General features: G+C 42.3%; 1 pseudogene; it reads left to right on the top strand.

Moving 5' to 3' along the window:
- Window positions 1–16800: 16800 nt before the first annotated feature.
- LOC135574788 (5-hydroxytryptamine receptor 2A-like) lies at window positions 16801–17453 on the top strand (annotated as a pseudogene).
- The last annotated feature ends 7259 nt before the right edge of the window (window positions 17454–24712 follow it).

A 24712-nucleotide genomic window follows, 5' to 3' on the forward strand; every position in this document is an offset into this window, starting at 1 on the left:
GTTCAATTAGCAATATTTAGAGACCTCCCCAAAGTTGGACCCCTGGCTCCCCCGTAATTTGCACTATGGTCCAACCCCATTTTCTCCTTGTAAATCAAGATTGATGTACTTAGCTCTAAACTTGACTATACCCTCAACGTTGCATTATCAATCTTCATAATTTTTTCATGCAAGGCCCCGTTGACATACTGCATGACCCATCTTGTATTAGCAGCTTTTCAAAAAAAAGTAACACAGAACATTATTGTGCGTATTTTCTTTGAATGTTACATCTTGTATACTAAAGGTGGTTCCGAGAACTATGCCAGCATGATCAGCAACCTTGCTTTGAGACCTGAAGACTTGCATTTCCTCCCCAAGCTCAGTGGGCTAAAACAGTTAACGACTCAGGTTCAAACCCAGGAGGGTCACACTAATAGAATCCGGTGTAACCAAATGTAGCTGTTATTGCATGGGGATTTTGTCTCCATATTTGCTGGTTTCCCACTTACCTTCCCTGATATCCTATTTCCAAAGTTGTACGAGCCACAGCTTGAAGATCTAGCCAGCCAGAGAATACTTCATGCGAGAGAATGCTAGCTAATACTTGGCCTCAGTGTTTGAAATTAATCAACAGAGATGTGGTTAAATGGACCATGATAATGCTGTCGCCCAAATCAGGATGCAAACCAAATTGCGTGCCCCTATAGCAGCCGATCTGGCCAGTGAATGAGAGCAAAAGGGGGAGGCAAAGCAAATAATTAAATCATTATAAACAAAGTGAACAGGATTAAATGTAATACTTATATTACTCACAAACACTTCAAAGAAAGTGCTTTTACACTTTCTCCTTGAAATAAATATGAACACTTACATTACAGTGGATGTATGTCTACTGTACCTTACATTACAAGAGTATTTTAAATGTACCGATGTGAACTTTGCATCCCAAAGCCAGCAGGTTTCCTATGAGTTCAAAAGCTCCACCTACTCCGAGATGGTGTCTCTTTCACTGCAGCTTGTTGAGGCTTCATCACACACCTTAAGACCAGTGGCAACACTTTGCTGACCTCTCAGCTAATGACTCAGCTTATGATACACCACTTATTGTTTGGGTGTGTGTTACAGTGCCTGGTGACAGTGCATGAATCCCTGATTGACTATATCTTAACAATGACTAATTATCCCACAGGAGGTAATTACATGGAAAGAATGGGAAGGGGGCCTACATTATCTAATTGAGAGTTGGTAATTACAATGCTTAATATTTTTACCAATATTAGATACAGTCTGCAGCACAAGTCCAAAGGCAGACAGAGCATTTTTCTCATTTTAGCACCATAATGCCAGGGCTATTTGTTATGTGCTGTGCTATCGTTTTTGTGCAGGCTTGGCAGAGAGGGTATTTTCTCTGATTACTGCCATTAAGAGACTGTGGCCAATTAGAGTGCACGCATCTATGGAATCAGACTACAAGCTCAAACAAAATCTTGAGAGCTGACCAATATTGCACATTTTGATCTTGGTCTTGGTTTTTCATTTATCCCTTTAAAACACAATCTCAGTTCCATAATAACATGAATAACATGCACAAGTTCTTAAAAGGTACACTTGTTGTGTCCCAGGAGACCTAAAAAAAGTCTCAAAAGAATAAGAGTAAATAAACTCAACAAAAAAAGAAACCTCTCACTGTCAACTGCATTTTCTTTCAGCAAACTTAACGTGTGTAAATATGTGTGAACATTACAAGATTCAACAACTGAGAAATAAACTGAAGAAGTTCCACAGACGTGACTAACAGAAATTAAATAATGTGTCCCTGAACAAAGGGGGGTCAAAATCAAAAGTAACAGTCAGTTTCTGGTGTGGCCACCAGCTGCATTAAGTACTGCATTACATCTCCTCCTCATGGACTACACCAGATTTGACAGTTCTTGCTGTGAGATTTTACCCCACCCTTCCACCAAGGCACCAGCAAGTTCCTGGACATTTCTGGGGGGAATGACCCTAGCCCTCACCCTCCGATCCAACAGGTCACAGACGTGCTCAATGGGATTGAGATCCAGGCTCTTCGCTGGACACTGACATTCCTGTCTTGCAGGAAATCACGCACAGAACGAGCAGTATGGCTGGTGGCATTGTCATGCTGGACGGTCATGTCAGGATGAGCCTGCAGGAAGGGTATCACACGAGGGAGGAGTATGTCTTCCCTGTGACGCACAGCGTTGACAACAAGCTCGGTCTGATGATGCTGTGACACACCGCCCCAGACCATGACGGACCCTCCACCTCCAAATCGATCCCGCTCTAGAGTACAGGCCTCGGTGTAACGCTCATTCCTTCGACGATAAACGCGAATCCGACCATCAAGACAAAGACATTGAGACAAAACCGTGAGAGCACTTTTTGCCAGTCCTGTCTGGTCCAGTGACGGTCGGTTTGTGCCCATAGGTGACGTTGTTGCCGGTGATGTCTGGTGAGGACCTGCCTTACAACAGGCCTACAAGCCTTCAGTCCAGCCTCTCTCAGCCTATTGTGGACAGTCTGAGAACTGATGGAGGGATTGTGCGTTCTTGGTGTAACTCGGGCAGTTGTTGTTGCCATTCTGTACCTGTCCCGCAGGTGTGATGTTCGGATGTACCGATCCTGTGCAGGTGTTGTAACACGTGATCTGCCACTGCAAGGGTGATCAGCTGTCCGTCCTGTTTCCATGCAGAGCTGGCCTAGGTGTCTCACAGTACTGACATTGCAATTTATTGCCCTGGCCACATCTGCAGTCCTCATGCCTCCTTGCAGCATGCCTAAGGCATGTTCACACAGATGAGCAGGGACCATGGGCATCTTTCTTTTGGTATTTTTCAGAGTCAGTAGAAAGGCCTCTTTCGTGTCCTAAGTTTTCATAACTGTGACGTTAATTGCCTACTGTCTGTAAGCTGTAAACTGGTCTTAATGACCGTTCCACAAGTGCATGTTCAGTAATTGTTTATGGTTCATTGAACAAGCATGGGAAACAGTGTTAAAACCATTTACAATGAAGATCTGCGAAGTTATTTGGATTTTTACAAATTATCTTTGAAAGACAGGGTCCTGCAAAGGGAATGTTAGTTCTTTTGCTGAGTTTATGTGCATCACAGAATCCCTTTCCCCTTCTTCCCTCTATCCAGGTAAAATGTGATCTATTGCAACTTCCGTCACGCTGATGAAACAACACAAGATCAGCTGAGACTGAATAGCTCACAGGTAATAGATGTCAGATTTTAGAGCGCCAAAATGTCAGCTATCCTTTCATTATGTTATTCATCTTTTGTTTTTCACTATCTGGCAGGCTTTCCGGATCAGAGGACTAACTCATACCATCTCACCATGGAATAATCTTTATAATAAATTCACCGTGATGACACATGGGGTGGTCGTGACCTTTCACAAGATTCCATGGCACCAACATGCCATGCACCAGAATTAAAAAGGTGTGTGGCATTTCTGCATGAATTGAGAACAGATCAGTTCTACAATGAAGTAAATGAATAGGCTCGGGATAAATCAGTAAAATCCTCTAATCCTCTGTCGTCATGCAGGAAGCATATTCACAGAGAGCTTTGGATGATACCATTTTGAAGGCTGGCATTTAACTCCTATGAGAGGACACATGCATGCACATAAACACAGACAAATGCAAACACACACACACACACACAACCAAATAGAAGCAGCTCCATCATCCTACTGGTCCTTTGTAGTTCCTTGTCTCAGACTAACAAACACTCAACGACTCCTCCGAAAGAGACAGCATTTCATAGGACTCACTAAAGTTCTGAGCTCAAATTGAATTGTCTGATTTTGACTTGTGGCTGGTAGGGCAATCACACTACGCTACATCAAACAATCAAATCAAGCTACGCTAGCACAAACACATCCTCAAGGGTTATCCCTAATCTCTTACCCTCAGTCCCCTGACAGGCAAGGCATCAGTGAAAGCAACAAAGAAACAGCACACAAACATAGACACAGAAAAACACATGCACACAAAGACATACAGTACCCAGAAATCCAGAATTTAATTCCAAAATCGTATCACTTCAGTGGAGCATGTCAGGTTCACGCTCTTTTCAGTTGAGTTCTCACCAATAGATGGGTTTTGTTAGTGGGTGTGTTTGATTTGTCTACAACAAATGTTCTGAGAATTGAGTTACACTGTAACACATGCAGTGACTTGCAATCAAGGTAGGCAGTGCTTACCCTTTGATAATCAACACCAAAATGTTCTGTTATATAAAAATGTTTAATTATTTTTTGTTATCTGTTTTTTTTTTACAATGATTCTGATGTTTTTTAATGCAAGAAAATAGAAGAATTTGCTAAAACTGCATCAAAATTTCAATAAAGGCACTAGGCTATTCATGCCTTTCTTTCCATGCATTCGAATCGTTGACGTGTGCGGCCGTTCCTGACTCCAGTCACAGTTCATGGACAGGATCAGCATAGCTCTGCTGCTTTGCCTAGCTTCAGTCGTTGTAATGAGACAATTTCCTATTTTGCACATGCGAATTGCCTAAACATGTTGTGTGGGCATTGCCTGGGGTAAACTGCACATTTGGGTCTCTACATAATTTGGGATTTGCAACCCTTGAACTGAACAAAGCTAGCGAGCTAGCTAGCAAATACAACCTTGCAAATGGACACTATACTGTACCTCAAAACATTGAAATAATGTAACACGCCGTTTGGAGGGTTCGAAGAGTGGAACGTCAACTATACTAAAAGTTAAGACCAAACAGAGTTAACATACAGAACCGGAGATCTACGTGACTTTATTCATGACAGGCAAGGCAAACACCACTCCCTCACTACTAGCTGTTTGGCAGGTGAACTGTGAATACTGGACTGTCCACTTGTCTGAAACGTCATTACCAATTAATACTTTTTTACCTGGACTTTTACACATCTTGGACATTTACTTTTGCCTTGTGGATGTAGTAGGGATGTTTTTTCTCCCGCCACTCAATGTAAGCCAGAGCTTTGGCTTCTATTCTGAACAAAAATATAAACGCAACATGTAAAGTGTTGGTCCCATGTTTCATAAGCTGAAATAATAAATTGCAGACATTTTCCATTCGCCCAAAAAGCTTAACTCACAAATGTGTTTACATCCCTATTAGTGAGCATTTCTCCTTTGCCAAAATAATCCATCTACCTGACAGGTGTGGCATATCAAGAACCTGCAGCATGATCATTACACAGGTGCACCTTGTACTGGGAACAATAAAATTACACTTTAAAATGTCCAGTTTGTCACACAACACAATACCACAGATGTCTTAAATTTTGAGGGAGTGTGTAATTAGCATGCAGACTCCAGGAATGTCCACCAGAGCTGTGGCCAAATAATTGAATTATAATTTCTCTACCATAAGCTGTCTCCAACGTAGTTTTAGAGAATGTGGCCTCACTCCCACAGACCACGTGTAACTATGCCTGCCCAGGACCTCCACAAGCCCTTTTGTGCAGAAAAACCTATTCTGATTGTCTGGGCCTGGCTCCCAAGCGGGTAGGCATATGCCCTCCCAGAACCACCCACGGCTGCACCCCTGCCCAGTCATGTGAAATCCATAAATTTTGGCCTAATGAATATATTTAAATTGACTGATTTCGTTATATGAATTGTAACTCAGTCAAATCTTTGAAATTGTTGCATGTTGTATTTTTGTTCAATATACAAGATGGATGCGACAAACTACACTAAAACCATTATATGTGTGAGGCTGCATGGGGGCGCACGGGAGGATTCTGCTCACTGACCGGCTGAATTCCCTAAAGGATGGAGCTGCCTGTGTGCTGCGTGGGAGAACTGTGCTACCATCTGCTGTTTGTGTGTGTGTGTGACGTTTTGTGTCTGTGTGAAATTGGAACTGAAGGAGGCTTTGGGGATGCGTCTCCCACACAACCGTGGGCCTGCTGTGTGCATGCAGAATATAAGAGTGGACATGGGGTTCTGCTGTGATTTCTACAACGCTTCACTGAGAGGTTCAACTTCACCCTGAAAGACAGACAAGTGGACTTATTTTACAACAAGTAAAGGGCCCAAAAATTGCAGGTTAACATTACTTTGAATGCATTTGATGCATTCGTCTGTCATTTTGATTGTTAATATGGACATTTTGTTAGAATCTTACTTATTAATTAAGTGTGTGTAATAATATTTCACATAATAAAATTAATATTAATATAATGTATTTGTGTTTTTTCACACGCCGCGTGCAGTGCATTGGAAGAATTGTAAATCCATTGTGAAAGGCTATGGAGTATGCATTGTGAATTATTTAGATGAAATGTGTCCAAATATTGGTCTTTTAGTGCCACCTATCATTTGTAACTGTGGATGCTACAGTGGTCTATGGCTGAGCTGAGTTGAGCAGTGAGTCATTTTGTCAGGTAATATGAAATATGTTATCATGGGAAGCTATTGCTTGTGTATCTTGGCAAAATGTTTTTTTTTTTTTTTGTGTCAATTTTAGTTAATAGCCTATTTCACTCTGGTTGTTGGAGCTATCTGTTGTATGTGTCACGCCCTGACCTGTTTTATTTCTCTATTTGGTTAGGTCAGGGCGTGATGTGGGGTGGGCATTCTATGTTCTATTTACTATGTTTTGTATTTCTTTGTTTTGGCCGGTTATGGTTCTCAATCAGGGACAGCTGTCTATTGTTTTCTCTGATTGGGAACCTACTTAGGCAGCCCTTTTTCCCCATTTGTCATTGTGGGTAGTTAACTTTGTTTGTGACACTAATGCCCTGTAAGCTTCACGGTTGTGGTTTCGGTTGTTGTTTTGTTGGTGACATTTTAAAAGAAAAATGTACGCCCACCACGCTGCACCTTGGTCTTTGTCCAGCATAGGCCGTGACAATATGGGTAACTTGGTCTTCATCAAGGTTTATTTGTGGGTAAATCTGGCTTTGATAATAACCAGTGCCTACCCAGCCCCCATCCTCACTGCACATCACTGAACATATGGCTGGCAGCCTCTGGATCACCTACTGTTTAAGGCAAACATGGTACCGCGGCCTTGGTTTCATACCTTTTAATGTCATTCAACTCCCTGTTTAAACAGTTCATACCAACCGATAGTCCACTCTGTTGTAAATATCAGCTGGGAGATTTGAGCTGCATTCACGCTTTGTTGGCTATGCACCTTCAAAGGCAATGTTCCCATGTTTCACAGAGAATGTATTCACGTTAAACTTTGCATATGTCGGCTCAATTGGAAATTAACTTTAAATGTCAAGCTCCCTATAACGCGGATCTACATTTGATCAGATTGAATCCCCGCCTTGAGCATGGAATTACCTTTGTTTATTTTTAGTTACAAAAGGAATACAATGACATATTGCTGTATTGTATCTGCTTCTTCCCATTACCCTTATGTAGTGACAATCCTCTCTTTTGTCTTGTTTTCTAAGGCAGAGGCAAGTATGGAATATATTCTGTGTATTTCAGAAACATATTCATGTATGTGTGTCTGCTTCTCAACTGGTTTCCATTTCTCATTTTGACGGTTAACAACTTGATATTTCTCTTGCAACATCCACATTCTGGATCCACTAGCATACAGAAACTGTGTCATATAGCGGATTACTTTAGAATGTAACCTGAATACTTCATAGAGTAGAGCCATTGTGGGCTGAGCTGCATCAGCAGGCAGTAATGGCTTGGACCCAGCTCAAAGGGCTAATGGCATGGTTGTTCAACCTGAGTGTGGTGGTATCTTAAAAATTCACCGCCCCCTCCCTGTAGCCCAGGCGACATACCTGACATCCCCATTAAACACATCCTGATAAAGCATCTACTCCCCTGACACACACACACACGCCCGCCCTTTACCTCAGTCACCTCAACCGCACATGACAAGAGGCTTACTCTCTAGTAGCCATTAGGCCTGACCTTTATCTGTTATCTCTGCAGCAGTTAGTATCCTAAAACAGCCACTGTATCGCATTAGTGGAAACCAAGACTGTTCTCGGAGCAGATCTGACAGTTTTGACTAGCAAAAGTGACCTTTCGTAGCAGGTTAGGAGATTTTTAAGAAGTAGATTAGGAAAATGAACATAACCTAATTCTCCTAACATGCTAAGGTTAGTAAAAGGGTTATGTTTAGCTAAAATGCCAATGGTCCCTGACACGATTCGAACATACACTACATGACACCTGCTCGTCGACTATGTCGTTCCAAAATCATGGGAATTAATATGGAGTTGGTCCCCACTTTGCTGCTATAAATACCTCCACTCTACTGAGAAACCTTTCCACTAGATGTCGGAACATTGCTTTTGGGATTTGCTTCCATTCAGCCACAAGAGCATTAGTGAGGTCAGGCAGGGATGTTGGGCGATTAGGCCTGGCTCGCAGTCAGCGTTCCAATTCATCCCAAAGGTGTTAGATTGTGCAGATCAGTCAAGTTCTTCCACACCGATCTTAACAAACCATTTCTGTATGGACCTCACGTTGTGCGCGGGGGCATTATCATGCTGAAACAGGAAAGGGCCTTCCCCAAACTGTTGACATAAAGTTGGAAGCACAGAATTGTCCATAATGTCATTGTATGCAGTAGTGTTAGGATTTCCCTTCACTGGAACTCAGGGGCCTAGCCTGAACCATGAAAAACAGTCCCAGTCCATTATTACTCCTCCAACAAACTTTATAGTTTGCACTTTGCATTGGGGCAGGTAGAGTTCTCCTTGCATCCGCCAAACCCAGATTAGTCCGTCGGATTTCCAGATGGTGAATGAAATGTGATTCATCATTCCAGAGAATGCGCATCCACTTCTCCAGAGTCCAATGGAAGCCACTTTCACACCACTCCAGCCGATGTTTTCATTATGCATGGTGATCTTAGGCTTGTGTGTGGATGCTCTGCCATGTACACCCATTTCATGAAGCTTCCGACGAACTGTTCTTGTGTGGACGTTGCTTCAAGAGGCAGTTTGGAACTCTGTAGTGTGTGTTGCAACCGAGGACAGACAATTTTTATGCGCTACACACTTCAGCACTCTGTGGTCCTGTTCTGTGAGCTAATGTGGCCTACCATTAGCTCCTAGAATATTTCCACTTCACAATAACATCACTTACAGTTGACCAGGGCAGCTCTGGCAGGGCAGAAATTTGATGAATTGACTTGTTGGAAAGGTGGCATCCTATGACGGTGCCACGTTGAAAGTCACTGAACTTTTCAGTAAGGACATTCAACTGTCAATGTTTACCTATGTATATTAAATGGCTATGTGCTCAAATGTATACACCTGTCTGCAACATATGTGGCTGAATCCACTAATTTGAAGGGGTGTCCACATACTTTTGTATATGTTTTGTATCTAAACTCAGCAAAAAAAGAAATGTCCTCTCACTGTCAACTGCGTTTATATTCAGCAAACTTAACATGTGTAAATATTTGTACGAACATAAGATTCAACAACTGAGACATAAACTGAACAAGTTCCACAGACATGTGACTAACAGAAATAGAATAATGTGTCCCTGAAAAAGAGGGGGTCAAAATCAAAAGTAACAGTCAGTTTCTGGTGTGGCCACCTGCTGCATTAAGTACTGCAATGCATCTCCTCATGAACTGCACTGGATTTGCCAGTCTTTGCTGTGACCTGTTACCCCACTCTTCCACCAAGGCAAGTTCCCGGACATTTCTGGGGGGAATGGCCCTAGCGCTCACCCTCCAATACAACAGGTCCCAGACATGCTCAGTGGGATTGAGTTCCGGGTTCTTCGCTGTCCATGGCAGAACACTGACATTCCTGTCTTGCAGGAAATCACGTATAGAACGAGCAGTATGGCTGGTGGCATTGTCATGCTGGAGGGTCATGTCAGGATGAGCCTGCAGGAAGGGTAACACAGGAGGGAGGAGGATGTATTTCCTGTAATGCACAGCGTTGAGATTGCCTGCAATGACAAGCCCAGTCCGGTGATGCTGTGACACACCGCCCAAGACCATGACACGGACCCTCCACCTCCAAATCGATCCCGCTCTAGAGTGCAGGCTTCGGTGTAACGCTCATTCCATCTACGATAAATGCGAATCCGACCATCACCCCTGGTAGGACAAAACCGCGACTCGTCAGTGACCTGCCTTAAAACAGGCCTACAAGCCCCCAGTCCAGCCTCTCTCAGCATATTGTGGACAATATGAGCACTGATGGAGGGATTGTGTGTTCCTGGTGTAACTCGGGCAGTTGTTGTTGCCATCCTGTACCTGTCCCGCAGGTGTGATGTTCGGATGTGCCGATCCTGTGCAGGTGTTGTTTACACGTGGTCTGCCACTGTGAGGACAATCAGCTGTCCGTCCTGTCTCCCTGTAGTGCTGTCTTAGGCGTCTCACAGTACGAACATTGCAATTCATTGCCCTGGCCACATCTGCAGTCCTCATGCCTCCTTGAAGCATGCCTAAGGCACGTTCACGCAGATGAGCAGGGACCCTGGCCATCTTTCTATTGGTGTTTTTCATAGTCAGTGGAAATCTTTATTGCCTCTTTATTGTTTTTATAACTGTGACCTTAATTGCCTACCGGTCCTTAAGCTGTTAGTGTCTTAATGACCGTTCCACAGGTGCATGTTCATGAATTGTTTTTGGTTCATTGAACAGGCATGGGAAACAGTGTTTAAACCCTTTACAATGAAGATCTGTGAAGTTATTTGGATTTTTATGAATTATCTTTGAAAGACAGGGTCCTGAAAGACGTTTCTTTTTTTGCAGAGTTTAGTTACAACCAGGCCTGCCCTGCGAACGGTCTTGGTTTCCACTAATGCAATGCTGCAATAAAGGCTGCCAGAGAGCCTGAGAATACTGCCAATATTTCACAAAATGGTGTTTCCAATTCTTTCCTTCATGAGCAGTCAGTGTATTGACAGGAATAATAATCCGATAGACTGTAGATGATAAATGGCAATATGAGATTACCACACAGAGCTTGTTGATCTATACTCTATTTTTTTTTCAATTAAGTACCAAGGAATGGGACAATATATGTGTGCTCTTTGTGATATTCATCTTTAATATCAGGTTATGGTTTAAGAGCGAAGGTGTGATGTTAATGCTGAAAAGGAGAGGTGATTGGTCTGGAAAGAGGATTTGAAAATGCTCTTGGTCCATTGTTGCAAACTGGATTATTGTAAGAATTAGATATAATTGGATAGGACACACTGTAGATGTACCAGTAGACCACTTCTGTCTCTCCCCTACATGTTTCATTGTCTCCTTTCAACATTTTGACACCATTCATTCTGCTTAGGAGATTTTGAAATGTCATACACTTTCTTCTGCAGCAGCTAGGGCATGATGCAGACTTCACAGACCCTGACAAGGAAGCTTAAACTGCATAAAATTGGAATGAATTCACACATCATCTGAGCCATCTCCAAGGGCTTTAATCTTCTTTATGTCTCACAAGCAGGCCTATCAAAAAACTCTAAGAGTCAAGTTTTACTTAGAGGGAGGGATATCAGGGACTTTATAAATTAAATAATCTATTGTTGTCTTGTTCATAATTATTGAATATAAAATATATTTTAAGGCTAAATTTAACATATCTTTGTTCGCACTGCCTTGTCTGAGACATTCTGGGATTCATATCTGTGTTAATAATAGCTTTGTGGGAAAGTTTTGAGTTGTGTCCCTACGTTGAGTCTGCACTGATCTCAGTCTAAACTGATGGGGTTTTATTTCATGTGGTAGATTTTATGCAGATTTTTAAACACACCGTTGTAATCTCAGTTGAATCGTTGAGATGAATTGTCGTACTGTATGTCGACCTGTACAACAAATCAAAAAGGGAGGACCAATATGTTGTCAGAAACTAACTCTCAGTTCAGAACTGCTTACACTTTGATTTGTAAGTTGTGGTGGCATTTCCAGGGAACCCTGAGGTGCATCATTTCGAATCAGTTCTCTGAAGTGGATTTCAGAACATTCCACCATGCCAACACAAAATAGTTTATTGGGCCTGAACTGTTGTGGTATATTGAAAGGTAAACAGTCAATACATTTTTAAGGGTCTCATCAGGCACTGCTCTCTCATAAGGAAAAAGCAGTTTCTCTCTCTCTGCGCTTTACTTTATTCAGTCAAGGAGAAAGTTCGCTGGCTCTCACACTAGCCACTATCACTTAGTGCCAAGGTGGGTGTGAGTTCAAAACATTATGTTAAAAGCAGTGTGTGTAACTTGTTTCACAGACTTTTGTTTTTGGTAAGATGACAAACCACTATCATTTATAGTTGAATGAACATATGAGACAAATTGAGCGAACACTATTTTTTTCCTATGATTTCTCATGTTGGAGTTTAGTTGGACCAAACTTAACATTTTAAGTTCAGGTTACACTTTGAATTAAAAGTTAAGTAAACAATAAAAAGACTGTGTAATCAGTTACTTAATAATATTTAGTTGAAACAACTAGATGTGTTTTGTTTATGTCGTGTTTTTACAGTCCGGCTCTTGCAATAAAAAACAAGTATTGCAATCCGGAGAAGTTTGAGTAGTAAAATAACATTTTGTCTAATACAAAATGGGCTCTAGAGGAAAACAACAAATTGTTAATTTTCTGTAGCTCCTTTCACTAGAACAAGGATGTGATGTAATTTGGTTGGCACGGTTAGTTTGGCTTCTATTGTTTCTCTCATGTTACATTCAAACTAAAGTTAAGCCTGGGAAATCAAGGACTGCTAATCAGCATGATTCACAGAAATTTCACAAGCATAATTGCCCTAAAAAATCTTTAAAGGAAAGGAACATCCTACTCCCTAGGTCTTGATCAAACTGGAGTAAAAGGTCATGACCTTCTCCAGCTGAGCTTTGCAGTTGATTGAAGATGTTGATATTCTGGATTTGATTGCAGAAGACATGCATGGGGCAAGCTGCATTTTAAAGCAAATGAATCAGGCCCTGTTCAGAGGAAAGAACATTAAATTAATAAAAGCCAAAAGCCACCATTACATTCTATTAATGTATCATTTAAGACTGCAGTTGTTAAGACTTCCACACAATGGACATGTTCGCAGAGTTGAGAGATTAGCTCTCTGCGGCCATTTGTGACCCATTTCAGGAAACTAGGTGTATGTCGCAACTTTAAAGGAGATTTATTTGAAAATGAGTTTTTTGGGGCAGAAATGCCTTCTGGAACATGTTAACTTTCATGTGCTTTAACATGTGTATGCCATCTGTAAATATGAATACACATTTTAAATTATGAGCCTTGTTGATTAAGCTACAGAGAGTCAGCTATCTTCCCACTAGCCATGATAGGCTGAGATAATGAGTGGGCTGGACATGCCGAGGGGAGTTTGGATTGGTCTGCCATATAGAAGGCTTCTGTCTATTTGAGTTGGTCAGTCTGTGTTAATTCTGTCGAACGCTGCATTAAAAAAAAAGATCCGTAGTGGAATTAAGTATTTCTCTCCACTTTCTGGAAGATCGAGTTTTGAAATCAGTGGAATTAGAGTATGATAGCTAAAGAGATGGAAAAAAACACGTCTCAGGATTACATCTTCAAATAAGGGCAACCGTGGCATGGCATCCGTGACAGGGAGATGCGTCCATCATGCATGATGATGTAAGATAGTCTAGCTAGCTACATTTTCAAATATTAGATGTTTCTCATTTTGACGGAAAGTGGTTACATTTCAAGTTAAAGTGTACTAACTTGTGTACTAACTTGTTAAACTAATGTTAGCTGGCTGGATCCCTAGCTAATGTTGTGTGTATGACGTTATTATTTGTATCCCAGAGACATTTGCTTTGCTTGTCAGAGCCTAATGTTAGCTAGCTAACATTGAACATGGTTGGTTAACCCCCAGCATATTCATGCAGGGTAGTAATGACATGATTTGGCATTATGTTCATTGTTGTTTAACTAGCTAACATTAGCCAGTCACATCGTTATGTGACGTGTGTGTGATCTTACATGTTGTTTACCTAGCTAGGTAGCTACATGTCTTAAGGATTTCTGCTAATATCAAATGTCTATGTCCTGGGAAATGTTCTTGTTACTTACAACCTCGTGATAAATGTTCAGGAGCCTTATGGCTTGGAGGGTAGAAGCTGTTTAGAAGCCTTTTGGACCTAGACTTGGCGCTCCGGTACTACTTGCCGTGCGGTAGCAGAGATAAGTCTATGACTAGGGTGGCTGGAGTCTTTGACAATTTTTACGGCCTTCCTCTGACATCGCCTGGTATAAAGGTCCTGGATGGTTAGAAGCTTGGCCCCCAGTCAGGATGCTCTCGATGGTGCAGCTGTATAACTTTTTGAGGATCTGAGAACCCATGCCAAATCTTTTCAGTCTCCTGAGGGGGAAAAGGATTTGTCGTGCCCTCTTACATTTACATTTAAGTCATTTAGCAGACGCTCTTATCCAGAGCGACTTACAAATTGGTGCGTTCACCTTAAGACATCCAGTGGAACAGCCACTTTACAATAGTGCATCTAAATCTTTTAAGGGGGGGGGGTGAGAAGGATTACTTTATCCTATCCTAGGTATTCCTGAAAGAGGTGGGGTTTCAGGTGTCTCCGGAAGGTGGTGATTGACTCCGCTGTCCTGGCGTCGTGAGGGAGTTTGTTCCACCATTGGGGGGCCAGAGCAGCGAACAGTTTTGACTGGGCTGCGCGGGAACTGTACTTCCTCAGTGGTAGGGAGGCAAGCAGGCCAGAGGTGGATGAACGCAGTGCCCTTGTTTGGGTGTAGGGCCTGATCAGAGCCTGGAGGTCTTCACAACTGTTTTGGTGTGCTTGGACAATGTTTAGTTTGTTGATATGGACACCAAGGAACTTGAAGCTCTCAACCTGCTCCACTTCAGCCCCATCGATGAGAATGAGATACTGTAATGGCATTGAATAGAAAACTACAAAACCACAAAAAAAACTACTTCCTGAATTGATTTTTCTGAGGTTTTCGCCTGCCAAATCAGTTCTGTTATACTCACAAACACCATTTGAACAGTTTTGGAAATGTTAGAGTGCTTTCTATCCAAATCTACCAGTTATATGCATATGATATATTCTGTGCCCGAGGAGCAGGCAGTTTAATTTGAGCATGCTTTTCATCCAAAATTCCGAATGCTGCCCCCTACCCTAGAGAAGTTAACAAGATGTGTATCTTTAATTTGCTGTATTGGACTTGTTAATGTGTTACATATTAACCTCTTCAACCTATGGGGGCGCTATGTCATTATTGGATAAAAAGACGTGCCTGTTTTAAGCGCAATATTTTGTCACGAAAAGATGCTGGACTATGCATGGAATTGACAGCCTTGGAAAGACAAAACTCTGACGTTTCCAAAACTGCAAAGATATTATCTGTGAGTGCCCCAGAACTAATGCTACAGGCGAAACCAAGATGAAGTTTCATACAGGAAATGCCCCAGATTCTGAAGGCGCTGTGTTCCAATGTCTCCTTATATGGCTGTGAATGCGCCAGGAATGAGCCTGCCCTGTGTGTCGTTTCTCCAAGGTGTCTGCAGCATTGTGACGTGTTTGTAGGCATATCATTGGAAGATTGACCATAAGAGACTACATTTAGCTGGTGTCCCGCCCGGTGTCCTGTGTCGAAATTATTGCGTAATCTGTAGGTCCATGCGCGTTCCATTTCTTCAGAAGAGAAAGTCAACTGCCACGATGGATTTTATCGTCGATAGATATGTGAAAAACACCTTGAGGATTGATTCTAAACATCGGTTTGCCATGTTTCTGTCGATATTATGGAGTTAATTTGGAAAAAAGTTCACGTTTTAATGACTTAATCTCTTCTTTTTTTTTTTTTCCTTACCCAAACGTGATGAACAAAACGGAGCGATTAGTCGAAACAAATAATATTTTTTGTAAAAACGGAACATTTGCTATCTAACTGAGTCTCCTCATTGAAAACATCTGAAGTTCTTCAAAGGTAAATGATTTTATTTGAATTCTTTTCTGGTTTTTGTGAAAATGTTGCATGCTGAAAGAGAGGCATAATCCTATGCTAGGCTATCAATACTGTTACACAAATGCTTGTTTAGCTATGGTTCAAAAGCATATTTTGAAAATCTGAGATGACAGTGTTGTTAACAAAAGGCTAAGCTTGAGAGCAAATATATTCATTTCATTTGCGATTTTCATGAATAGTTAACGTTGTGTTATGCTAATGAGCCTGTGGATAGATTTACACAATCCTGGATACAGGTTTTTTTTCGTAGCTAAACGTGACGCAGAAAACGGAGCGTTTTGTCCTAAACAAATAATCTTTCAGGAAAAACTGAACATTTGTTATCTGAGAGTCTCCTCATTGAAAACATCTGAAGGTTTTCAAAGGTAAATGATTTTATTTGAATCCTTTTCTGGTTTTTGTGAAAATGTTGCCTGCTGAATGCTAACGCTAAATGCTACACTAAATGCTACGTTAGCTATCAATACTGTTACACAAATGCTTGTTTAGCTATGGTTCAAAAGCATATTTTTAAAATCTGAGATGACAGTGTTGTTAACAAAAGGCTAAGCTTTAGAGCAAATAGATTAATTTCATTTCATTTGCAATTTTCATGAATAGTTAACGTTGTGTTATGGTAATGAGCTTGAGGCTGTAGTCACGATACCGGATCCGGGATGGCTCGACGCAAGAAGTTAAAAATAAAATAAAATTCACGTGCTGCCTTTTCAGCGGAATGTTGTCGAGCCTGTGCTAGAAAGGTTAAGCATCTGTTTTTGACAAAGATGATTAATTAATAGGAAGTGGAACACACACACACACTAAACTAACCTCTATTTTCTCTGTGTTTCTGTGGTGGTATCTCCATACAACCGCGATGGTGTTCAAACATGGCAGCTGCCTGCTGATGGACAACAGTTTTTGTCATGGTGTGCTCCTTCCGCGCCTCTTCGCCCCCCTCACCATTATGGTGGTCAGCTACTTCCTCACAATCAGCGCCCTGCAGACTGAAGCTACCCTCTGCCTGGACCAGCTGGTGCCCCGGCCCAAGTGGAGCGCCACCCTAACCCTGAGCTTCTTTCCCCAGGCCTCGCTCTCCTCAGACAAGCTTTTCTTCAGGCGTTCACTAAGCCACAACACAAGAGGGGTAGGAAGAGGGGTTGGTGGGCAGGGGTGGACCTGCGGTATGGGTGTCGCACCATGCAGTCAATCGCAACAAGCAGAAGGCCTCCCAAGGTCCTGGGCATGGCCTTCTTCCTGTTTGTGGTCATGTGGTGTCGATCAGCAACGTACTGACAGTGGTGTGCGACCCCATGGACTGTGACGCTGGGGTGATGTGAGGGCTGCTGAACATGTATGTGGATACCTCTCCTCAGCCATCAACCCTCTGGTATACTCTGTTCAACGTACCGTGCCGTCTTCTTCCGCTACATACACTGCCAGTACAGCAGAGAGAGGAAGCCTCTGCAGCTCATACCGGTCAACAACATCTCTCCGCTGGCATACAACTCCCTTGGTCATGGTCAGTAATGGTCGACTTAAGGGGGTGGCTCTCCCAAGGACACCACTGCAATAGCAGCTGGGGCTGGTCTAAACTCATTGAAATAGAAAAAAAGGAAGTGGGCCACGAGTGGGATTTCTCGCTTCCTTTTCCATCGCTGCTAGTCACACCAGAAAATAACTAAGATAATGCTAAATGATCAGCAACAGCCAGGGGGCACGAGGGGAATCGATTCCCCTAAAATGTTCATGCACCTAGCCTTGGTACAAGTCTGTTTAGCTAACATTCCAGTACCTGTACGCCATGTCATATGCCAAAGATGTTTTGCAATGACAGAGTACAAGGAGTGGAATGTACACTAACCAGACACCATACACAAATCTACTGTATATTTGTATATACACTGTACACATGTGTGAATTAATGTTTTTCTGTTTTTATTGTCATTAACCCAAAGAGAGAGCTATCTTTTGATCTTCTGTTTTCTATAATATAAATACAGAAATGTGTATTGGTGGGACGCAGGCTAAATAAAATGAATCTGTAAGGAGTCACAAATGAACTGAAGTCAAAGCGTGTTTATTTTTTCTGTTTGATGTCATGGTCACCAGGAGGTTGTGTCTCGTTCCCGGTTGGACATTCTTGGGACATTGTGTCATGGTCCCCTGAAGCTCCCCTGGATGTTCTTGGAGGTATTGTCACGTGATTGTCCCAGGTGTCCCAAACCATTATAAGTAAAGTAATGACATTGTATGGGGGGGGTTTAAGGTAAGTGTTACGCTGTCCAGCTAGAATAGTGTAAAAAAATTTAATCAATGAAAATATGATTACATTTCACATGATCACTGTACTAACTTTTCAATATGATCCCACCTGGGATTTGAACTCACAACCTCTGGATTAGGAGTATTCTGATTTTTCTGCTATTTCAGATATTTGGTTTTTCAGTATAGTTAAATAGAGAAATGTATTGATGGGATGTAGGCTAAATAAAATGTATCTGAAGTCAAAGCTTATTTATTTCTGCTTTGATATCCAACAGTCCTATGATCAGCTCCATGAGGGCATTTTGCTGAGAAAATTATTTCTAAACAAATATGAATTAGGTAGTTGGACATCAGAACGTGTTGCAACTTCTGGTAACCTGTGGAAGAAACAATATATTTAATAGGCCACTCAGTTTATTTATAACGACATCTATAGAAGTTCACATTAAATCAATAATAAGTATAGACTATTGCCTGCAATAGCACCTTAGGGACTTCCATACAGAAAAGGTTTTCTGCAGCAGTGCAGGTGGATTAGTTTGGCATTGCCAGTGACCACAGCAACATATGGAGAATAAATTCACGTTGGCAAGTTAGTTAGCTAAACCTTTGACAAACGTAATTGGGGAAATACTATTGACATTACTAACAATGCATAAGACAGTTGACAATAGCAAACTTATCAACATGAATAAGAATAGATGCACCTTACCCTTCAGATGCACTTCATCAATCACGGGTTCCCAACAAACAGGAAATGTCCCGAGGACATTCGGTGATGTTCCCATTCAGTCCCTTAAGGGTTTTGTATATATATATATACACTGCTCAAAAAAAATTAAGGGAACACTTAAACAACACAATGTAACTCCAAGTCAATCACACTTCTGTGAAATCAAACTGTCCACTTAGGAAGCAACACTGATTGACAATACATTTCACATGCTGTTGTGCAAATGGAATAGACAACCGGTGGAAATTATAGGCAATAAGCAAGACACCCCCAATAAAGGAGTGGTTCTGCAGGTGGTGACCACAGACCACTTCTCAGTTCCTATACTTCCTGGCTGATGTTTTGGTCACTTGAATGCTGGCAGTGCTTTCACTCTAGTGGTAGCATGAGACGGAGTCTACAACCCACACAAGTGGCTCAGGTAGTGCAGCTCATCCAGGATGGCACATCAATGCGAGCTTTGACAAGAAGGTTTGCTGTGTCTGTCAGCGTAGTGTCCAGAGCATGGAGGCGCTACCAGGAGACAGGCCAGTACATCAGGAGACGTGGAGGAGGCCGTAGGAGGGCAACAACCCAGCAGCAGGACCGCTACCGCCGCCTTTGTGCAAGGAGGAGCAGGAGGAGCACTGCCAGAGCCCTGCAAAATTACCTCCAGCAGGCCACAAATGTGCATGTGTCTGCTCAAATGGTCAGAAACAGACTCCACGAGGGTGGTATGAGGGCCCGATGTCCACAGGTGGGGGTTGTGCTTTCAGCCCAACACCGTGCAGGACGTTTGGCATTTGCCAGAGAACACCAAGATTGGCAAATTAGCCACTGGCGCATTGTGCTCTTCACAGATGAAAGCATGTTCACATTGAGCACATGTGACAGACGTGACAGAGTCTGGAGATGCCGTGGAGAACGTTCTGCTGCCTGCAACATCCTCCAGCATGACCGGTTTGGCGGTGGGTCAGTCATGGTGTGGGGTGGCATTTCTTTGGGGGGCCGCACAGCCCTCCATGTGCTCGCCAGAGGTAGCCTGACTGCCATTAGGTACCGAGAGGAGATCCTCAGACCCCTTGTGAGACCATATGCTGGTGCGGTTGGCCCTGGGTTCCTCTTAATGCAAGATAATGCTAGACCTCATGTGGCTGGAGTGTGTCAGCAGTTCCTGCAAGAGGAAGGCATTGATGCTATGGACTGGCCCGCCCGTTCCCCAGACCTGAATCCAATTGAGCACATCTGGGACATCATGTCTCGCTCCATCCACCTGTTGCACCACAGACTGTCCAGGAGTTGGCGGATGCTTTAGTCCAGGTCTGGGAGGAGATCCCTCAGGAGACCATCCGCCACCCTCATCAGGAGCATGCCCAGGCGTTGCAGGGAGGTCATACAGGCACGTGGAGGCCACACACAGTACTGAGCCTCATTTTGACTTGTTTTAAGGACATTACATCAAAGTTGGATCAGCCTGAAGTGTGGTTTTCCACTAATATTGAGTGTGACTCCAAATCCAGACCTCCATGGGTGGATACATTTGATTTCCATTGATAATTTTTGTGTGATTTGTTGTCAGCACATTCAACTATGTAAAGAAAAAAGTATTTAATAAAAATATTTCATTCATTCATATCTAGGATGTGTTATTTTCGTGTTCCCTTTATTTTTTTGAGCAGAGTATATTCATAACAGGTGGGTTGTGTGTGGGTGCTGGCGTGTGTGGTAATCAACAAACAATACCCCATATTGACAAACGATAAAGGTTTTTAGTAATTGTTGTAACAGCTATTTTCCGGTCTCTCCAGAGATGTTCGATCGTGTTCAAGTCCGTGCTCTGGCTGGGCCACTCAAGGACATTCATAGATTTGTCCTGAAGCCACTCCTGAGTTGTCTTGGCTGTGTGCTTAGGGTCATTGTCCTGATGGAAGGTGAACCTTCACCCCAGTCTAAGGTCATGAGCACTCTGGAGCAGGTTTTCATCAAGGATCTCTCTATATTTTGCTCCGTTCATCTTTCCCTCGATCCTGACTAGTCTCCCAGTCCCTGCTGCTGAAAACATCCCCACATCCATAGGGATGGTGTTATGTTTCCTCCAGACGTAACGCTTGGCATTCAGGCCAAAAAGTTCAGTCTTGGTTTCATTAGACCGGGGAATATTTTCTCATGGTCTGAGTGTCTTTAGGTGCCTTTTGGCAAAATCCAAGCTGACTGTCATGTGCCTTTAACTGAGGAGTGGCTTCAGTCTGGCCACTCTACCATAACGGCCTGAGTGGAGTGCTGCAGAGATGGTTGTTCTTCTGGAAGGTTCTCCCATCTCCACAGAGGAACTATAGATCTCTGTCAGAGTGACCATCAGGTTCTTGGTCACCTCCCTGATTGAAATCAATTTTCCCCGATTGCTCAGTTTGGCCGGGCGGCCAGCTCTAAGAAGAGTCTTGATGGTTCCAAAAGTATTCCACTCAGGAATGATGGAGGCCACTGTGTTCTTGGGGACCTTCAAAGCTGCAGACATGTTTTGGTACCCTTCCCCAGATCTGTGCCTCGACACAATCCTGTCTTGGATTTCTACAGACAATTCCTTCGACCTCTTGGCTTGGTTTTTGCTCTGATATGCACTGTCGTCTCTGGGACATTATATAGACAGGAGTGTGCCTTTCCAAATTATGTCCAATCAATTGAATTTACCACAGGTGGACTCCAATCAAGTTGTAGAAACATTTCAAGGATGATCAGTGGAAGCAGGATGCACCTGAGCTCAATTTCGAGTCTCATAGCAAAGGGTCGAATACTAATGTGATAATAAATGTGCAAAGACTTCTACAAACCTGTCTTTACTTTGTCATTATGGGGTATTGTGTGTAGATTGCTGAGTTTTTAAAAATCCATTTTAGAATGAGGCAGTAAAGTAACAAAATGTGTAAAAAGTCACAATGTCTGAATTCTTTCCGAAGGCACTGTACCTACTTTAGCTAACATACATAGCACACCCATATTGGAAAATAGGCAGGCTACATACAAACATTGTCATTATGTGCTTATAAGATATACATAAGTTATTTACTATTCTGATAGATGTTGGCGTGAACGTTGAATTTGATTAATTTGTCATTTCCGCTCTCCATCCGTTAACCAGGAATCAGGTTGATGCCGATTGTCGAACAGTCAAATTAGAAAATTCAGCAGTATGTGACTTGTGGCAATCAACGTGTAATATTGCTCCCCGCCCCCCACTAATCCAAGCATACAGCCTAACTGTTGCTGTTTTTGGTCACTCTAAAACTATTTCCTCTGGGAAATGGGATGACATTGCAATCCCTTTAATGAGAGCGGGAGACATTCTGCTTGTCATCAAACTAACATAGAGACCATAATTATCCCCCTTATCATATGGACATAAGGCTGTTAGGAAAATGAATGTTCTCAATGCCATTATGAAATACGGTAATGTGTGACATATTTTGGTTGGCAATCAATCATAAAGTAATCCGTTCTAAATGCAGTCTATATAATGGGGGCAATTCATTTTCCACCTTGATTATTCTACAGACACAATTTGAACATGAAAATTGGAATTAGCTCTCACGAAATTCCAGTTATTAAGGTTATAGATGGCTTTAATACCCGACATAGCTATTAAGACCAATTTGAGGTGGCATATGTAGGTAAGGGATACGCGGAGCTTTGATTGCAAACACACACGCGCACACACACACACTCATACTGTATGTACAGAAGTCGGAAGTTTACCTACACAGGTTACTACACAGGTTGGAGTCATTAACTCGTTTTACAACCACTCCACAGATTTCTTATTATCAAACTATAGTTTTGGCAAGTCATTTAGGACATTACTTTGTGCATGACACAAGTAATGTACAAACAATAGTACACAAGTATAAACACCGTGGAACCACGCAGCCGTCATACCGCTCAGGATGGAGACGCGTTCTGTCTCCTAGAGAATTCAGATACTTTGGTGTAAAAAGTGAAAATCAATCCCAGAACAACAGCAAAGGACCTTGTAGATATGCCTGAGGAAACAGGTACAAAAATATCTATATCCACAGTAAAACGAGACCTATATCAACATAACCTGAAAGGCCGCTCAGCAAGGAAGAAGCCACTGCTTTCAAACCGCCATTAAAAAGTCAGACTATGGTTTGCAACTGCATATAGGAACAAAGATCGTACTTTTTGGAGAAATGTCCTCTGGTCTGATGAAACAAAAATAGAACTGTTTGGCCATAATGACCATCGTTATGTTTGTAGGAAAAAGGGGAGGCTTGCAAGCCGAAGAACGCCATCCCAACCGTGAAGCACGGGGGTGGCAGCATCATGTTTTGGAGGTGCTTTGCTGCAGGAGGGACTGGTGCACTTCACAAAATAGATGGCATCATGAGGCAGGAAAATTCTGTGGATATATTGAGGCAACATCTCAAGACATCAGTCAGGAAGTTAATAAAGCTTGGTCGCAAATGGGAATTCCAAATCGACAATGACCCCAAGAGAACTTCCAAAGTTGTAGCAAAATGGCTTAAGGACAACAAAGTCAAGGTATTGGGGTGGCCATCACTAAGCCCTTACCTCCATCCTATAGAAAATATGTGAGCAGAACTGAAAAAGTATGTGCGAGCAAGGAGGCCTACAAACCTGACTCAGTTACACCAGCTCTGTCAGGAGGAATTGGCCAAAATTCACCCAACTTATTGTGGGAAGCTTGTGGAAGGCTATCCAAAACGTCTGACTCAAGTTGAATAATTTAAAGGCAATGCTACCAAATACTAATTGAGTGTATGTAAACTTCTGATCCACTGGGAATGTGATGAAAGAAATAAAAACTGAAATAAATCAATCATTCTCTCTGTTATTCTGACATTTCACATTCTTAAAATAAAGTGGTGATCCTAACTGACCTAAGACAGTGAATATTTACTGTAATTAAAGTGTACTGTTAGCTAGCTAACTAAAGTTAGCTGGCTGGCTCGCTAGCTAACGTTACGTGTATGATCTTATATGCATCTCAAAGCCATTTGCTTGGCTAGTTATAGCCTAATGTTGGCTAGCTAACATTGAACCTGGTTGGTTAGCTACCTGCAGATTAATGCAGGGTAGTAACATCATGAGTTGGGATTAAGGTTCTAGCTAGCTTGCTACATGTCTTAACAAAATACTTCACTATGCAAGTAACCATTTTGGGTGCGTTCATAAATTCAGTCTGGCCATATACTCCGATTTCAGAGGACTCTTGTCTGAGTGTGCCAGAGCACAGAATAATTTATGAACGCTCAACACCCATTGAATATGGCCGGTGTCACTAAACATCATAATTAAATTGTTTCCAGCAGGACAGTTGCAGTCACCAACGCACTGGATGACATGGCAGCTTAACTCTTGAAGCTAGGGGGCACTATTTTTATGTTTGGAAAAATAACGTTCCCAAAGTAAACAACCTATTTCTCATGACCAGATGCTAGAATATGCATATAATTGACAGATTAGGATAGAAAACACTCTAAAGTTTCCAAAACTGTAAACATATTGTCTGTGAGTATAACAGGACTGATATTGCAGGCGAAAGCCTGAGGATAATCCTAATCAGGAAGTGCCTCTTATTTTGAAACTTCTTTGTTCCTATGTGTGCCTGTCCTTCATTTAAAGGGATATCAATCAGATTCCTTTTTCTGTGGCTTCCCTAAGGTGTCAACAGTCTTTAGACATAGTTTCAGGCTTTTATTTTGAAATATTAGCGTGAAGGATCACATTGCGTAAGTGGATAGGTGGGGGCTCTCAGAGTGAGTTGGTGCGC

This window comes from Oncorhynchus nerka, linkage group LG13 (genome assembly GCF_034236695.1).
Source record: "Oncorhynchus nerka isolate Pitt River linkage group LG13, Oner_Uvic_2.0, whole genome shotgun sequence".
Taxonomy (NCBI): Eukaryota; Metazoa; Chordata; class Actinopteri; order Salmoniformes; family Salmonidae; genus Oncorhynchus; species Oncorhynchus nerka.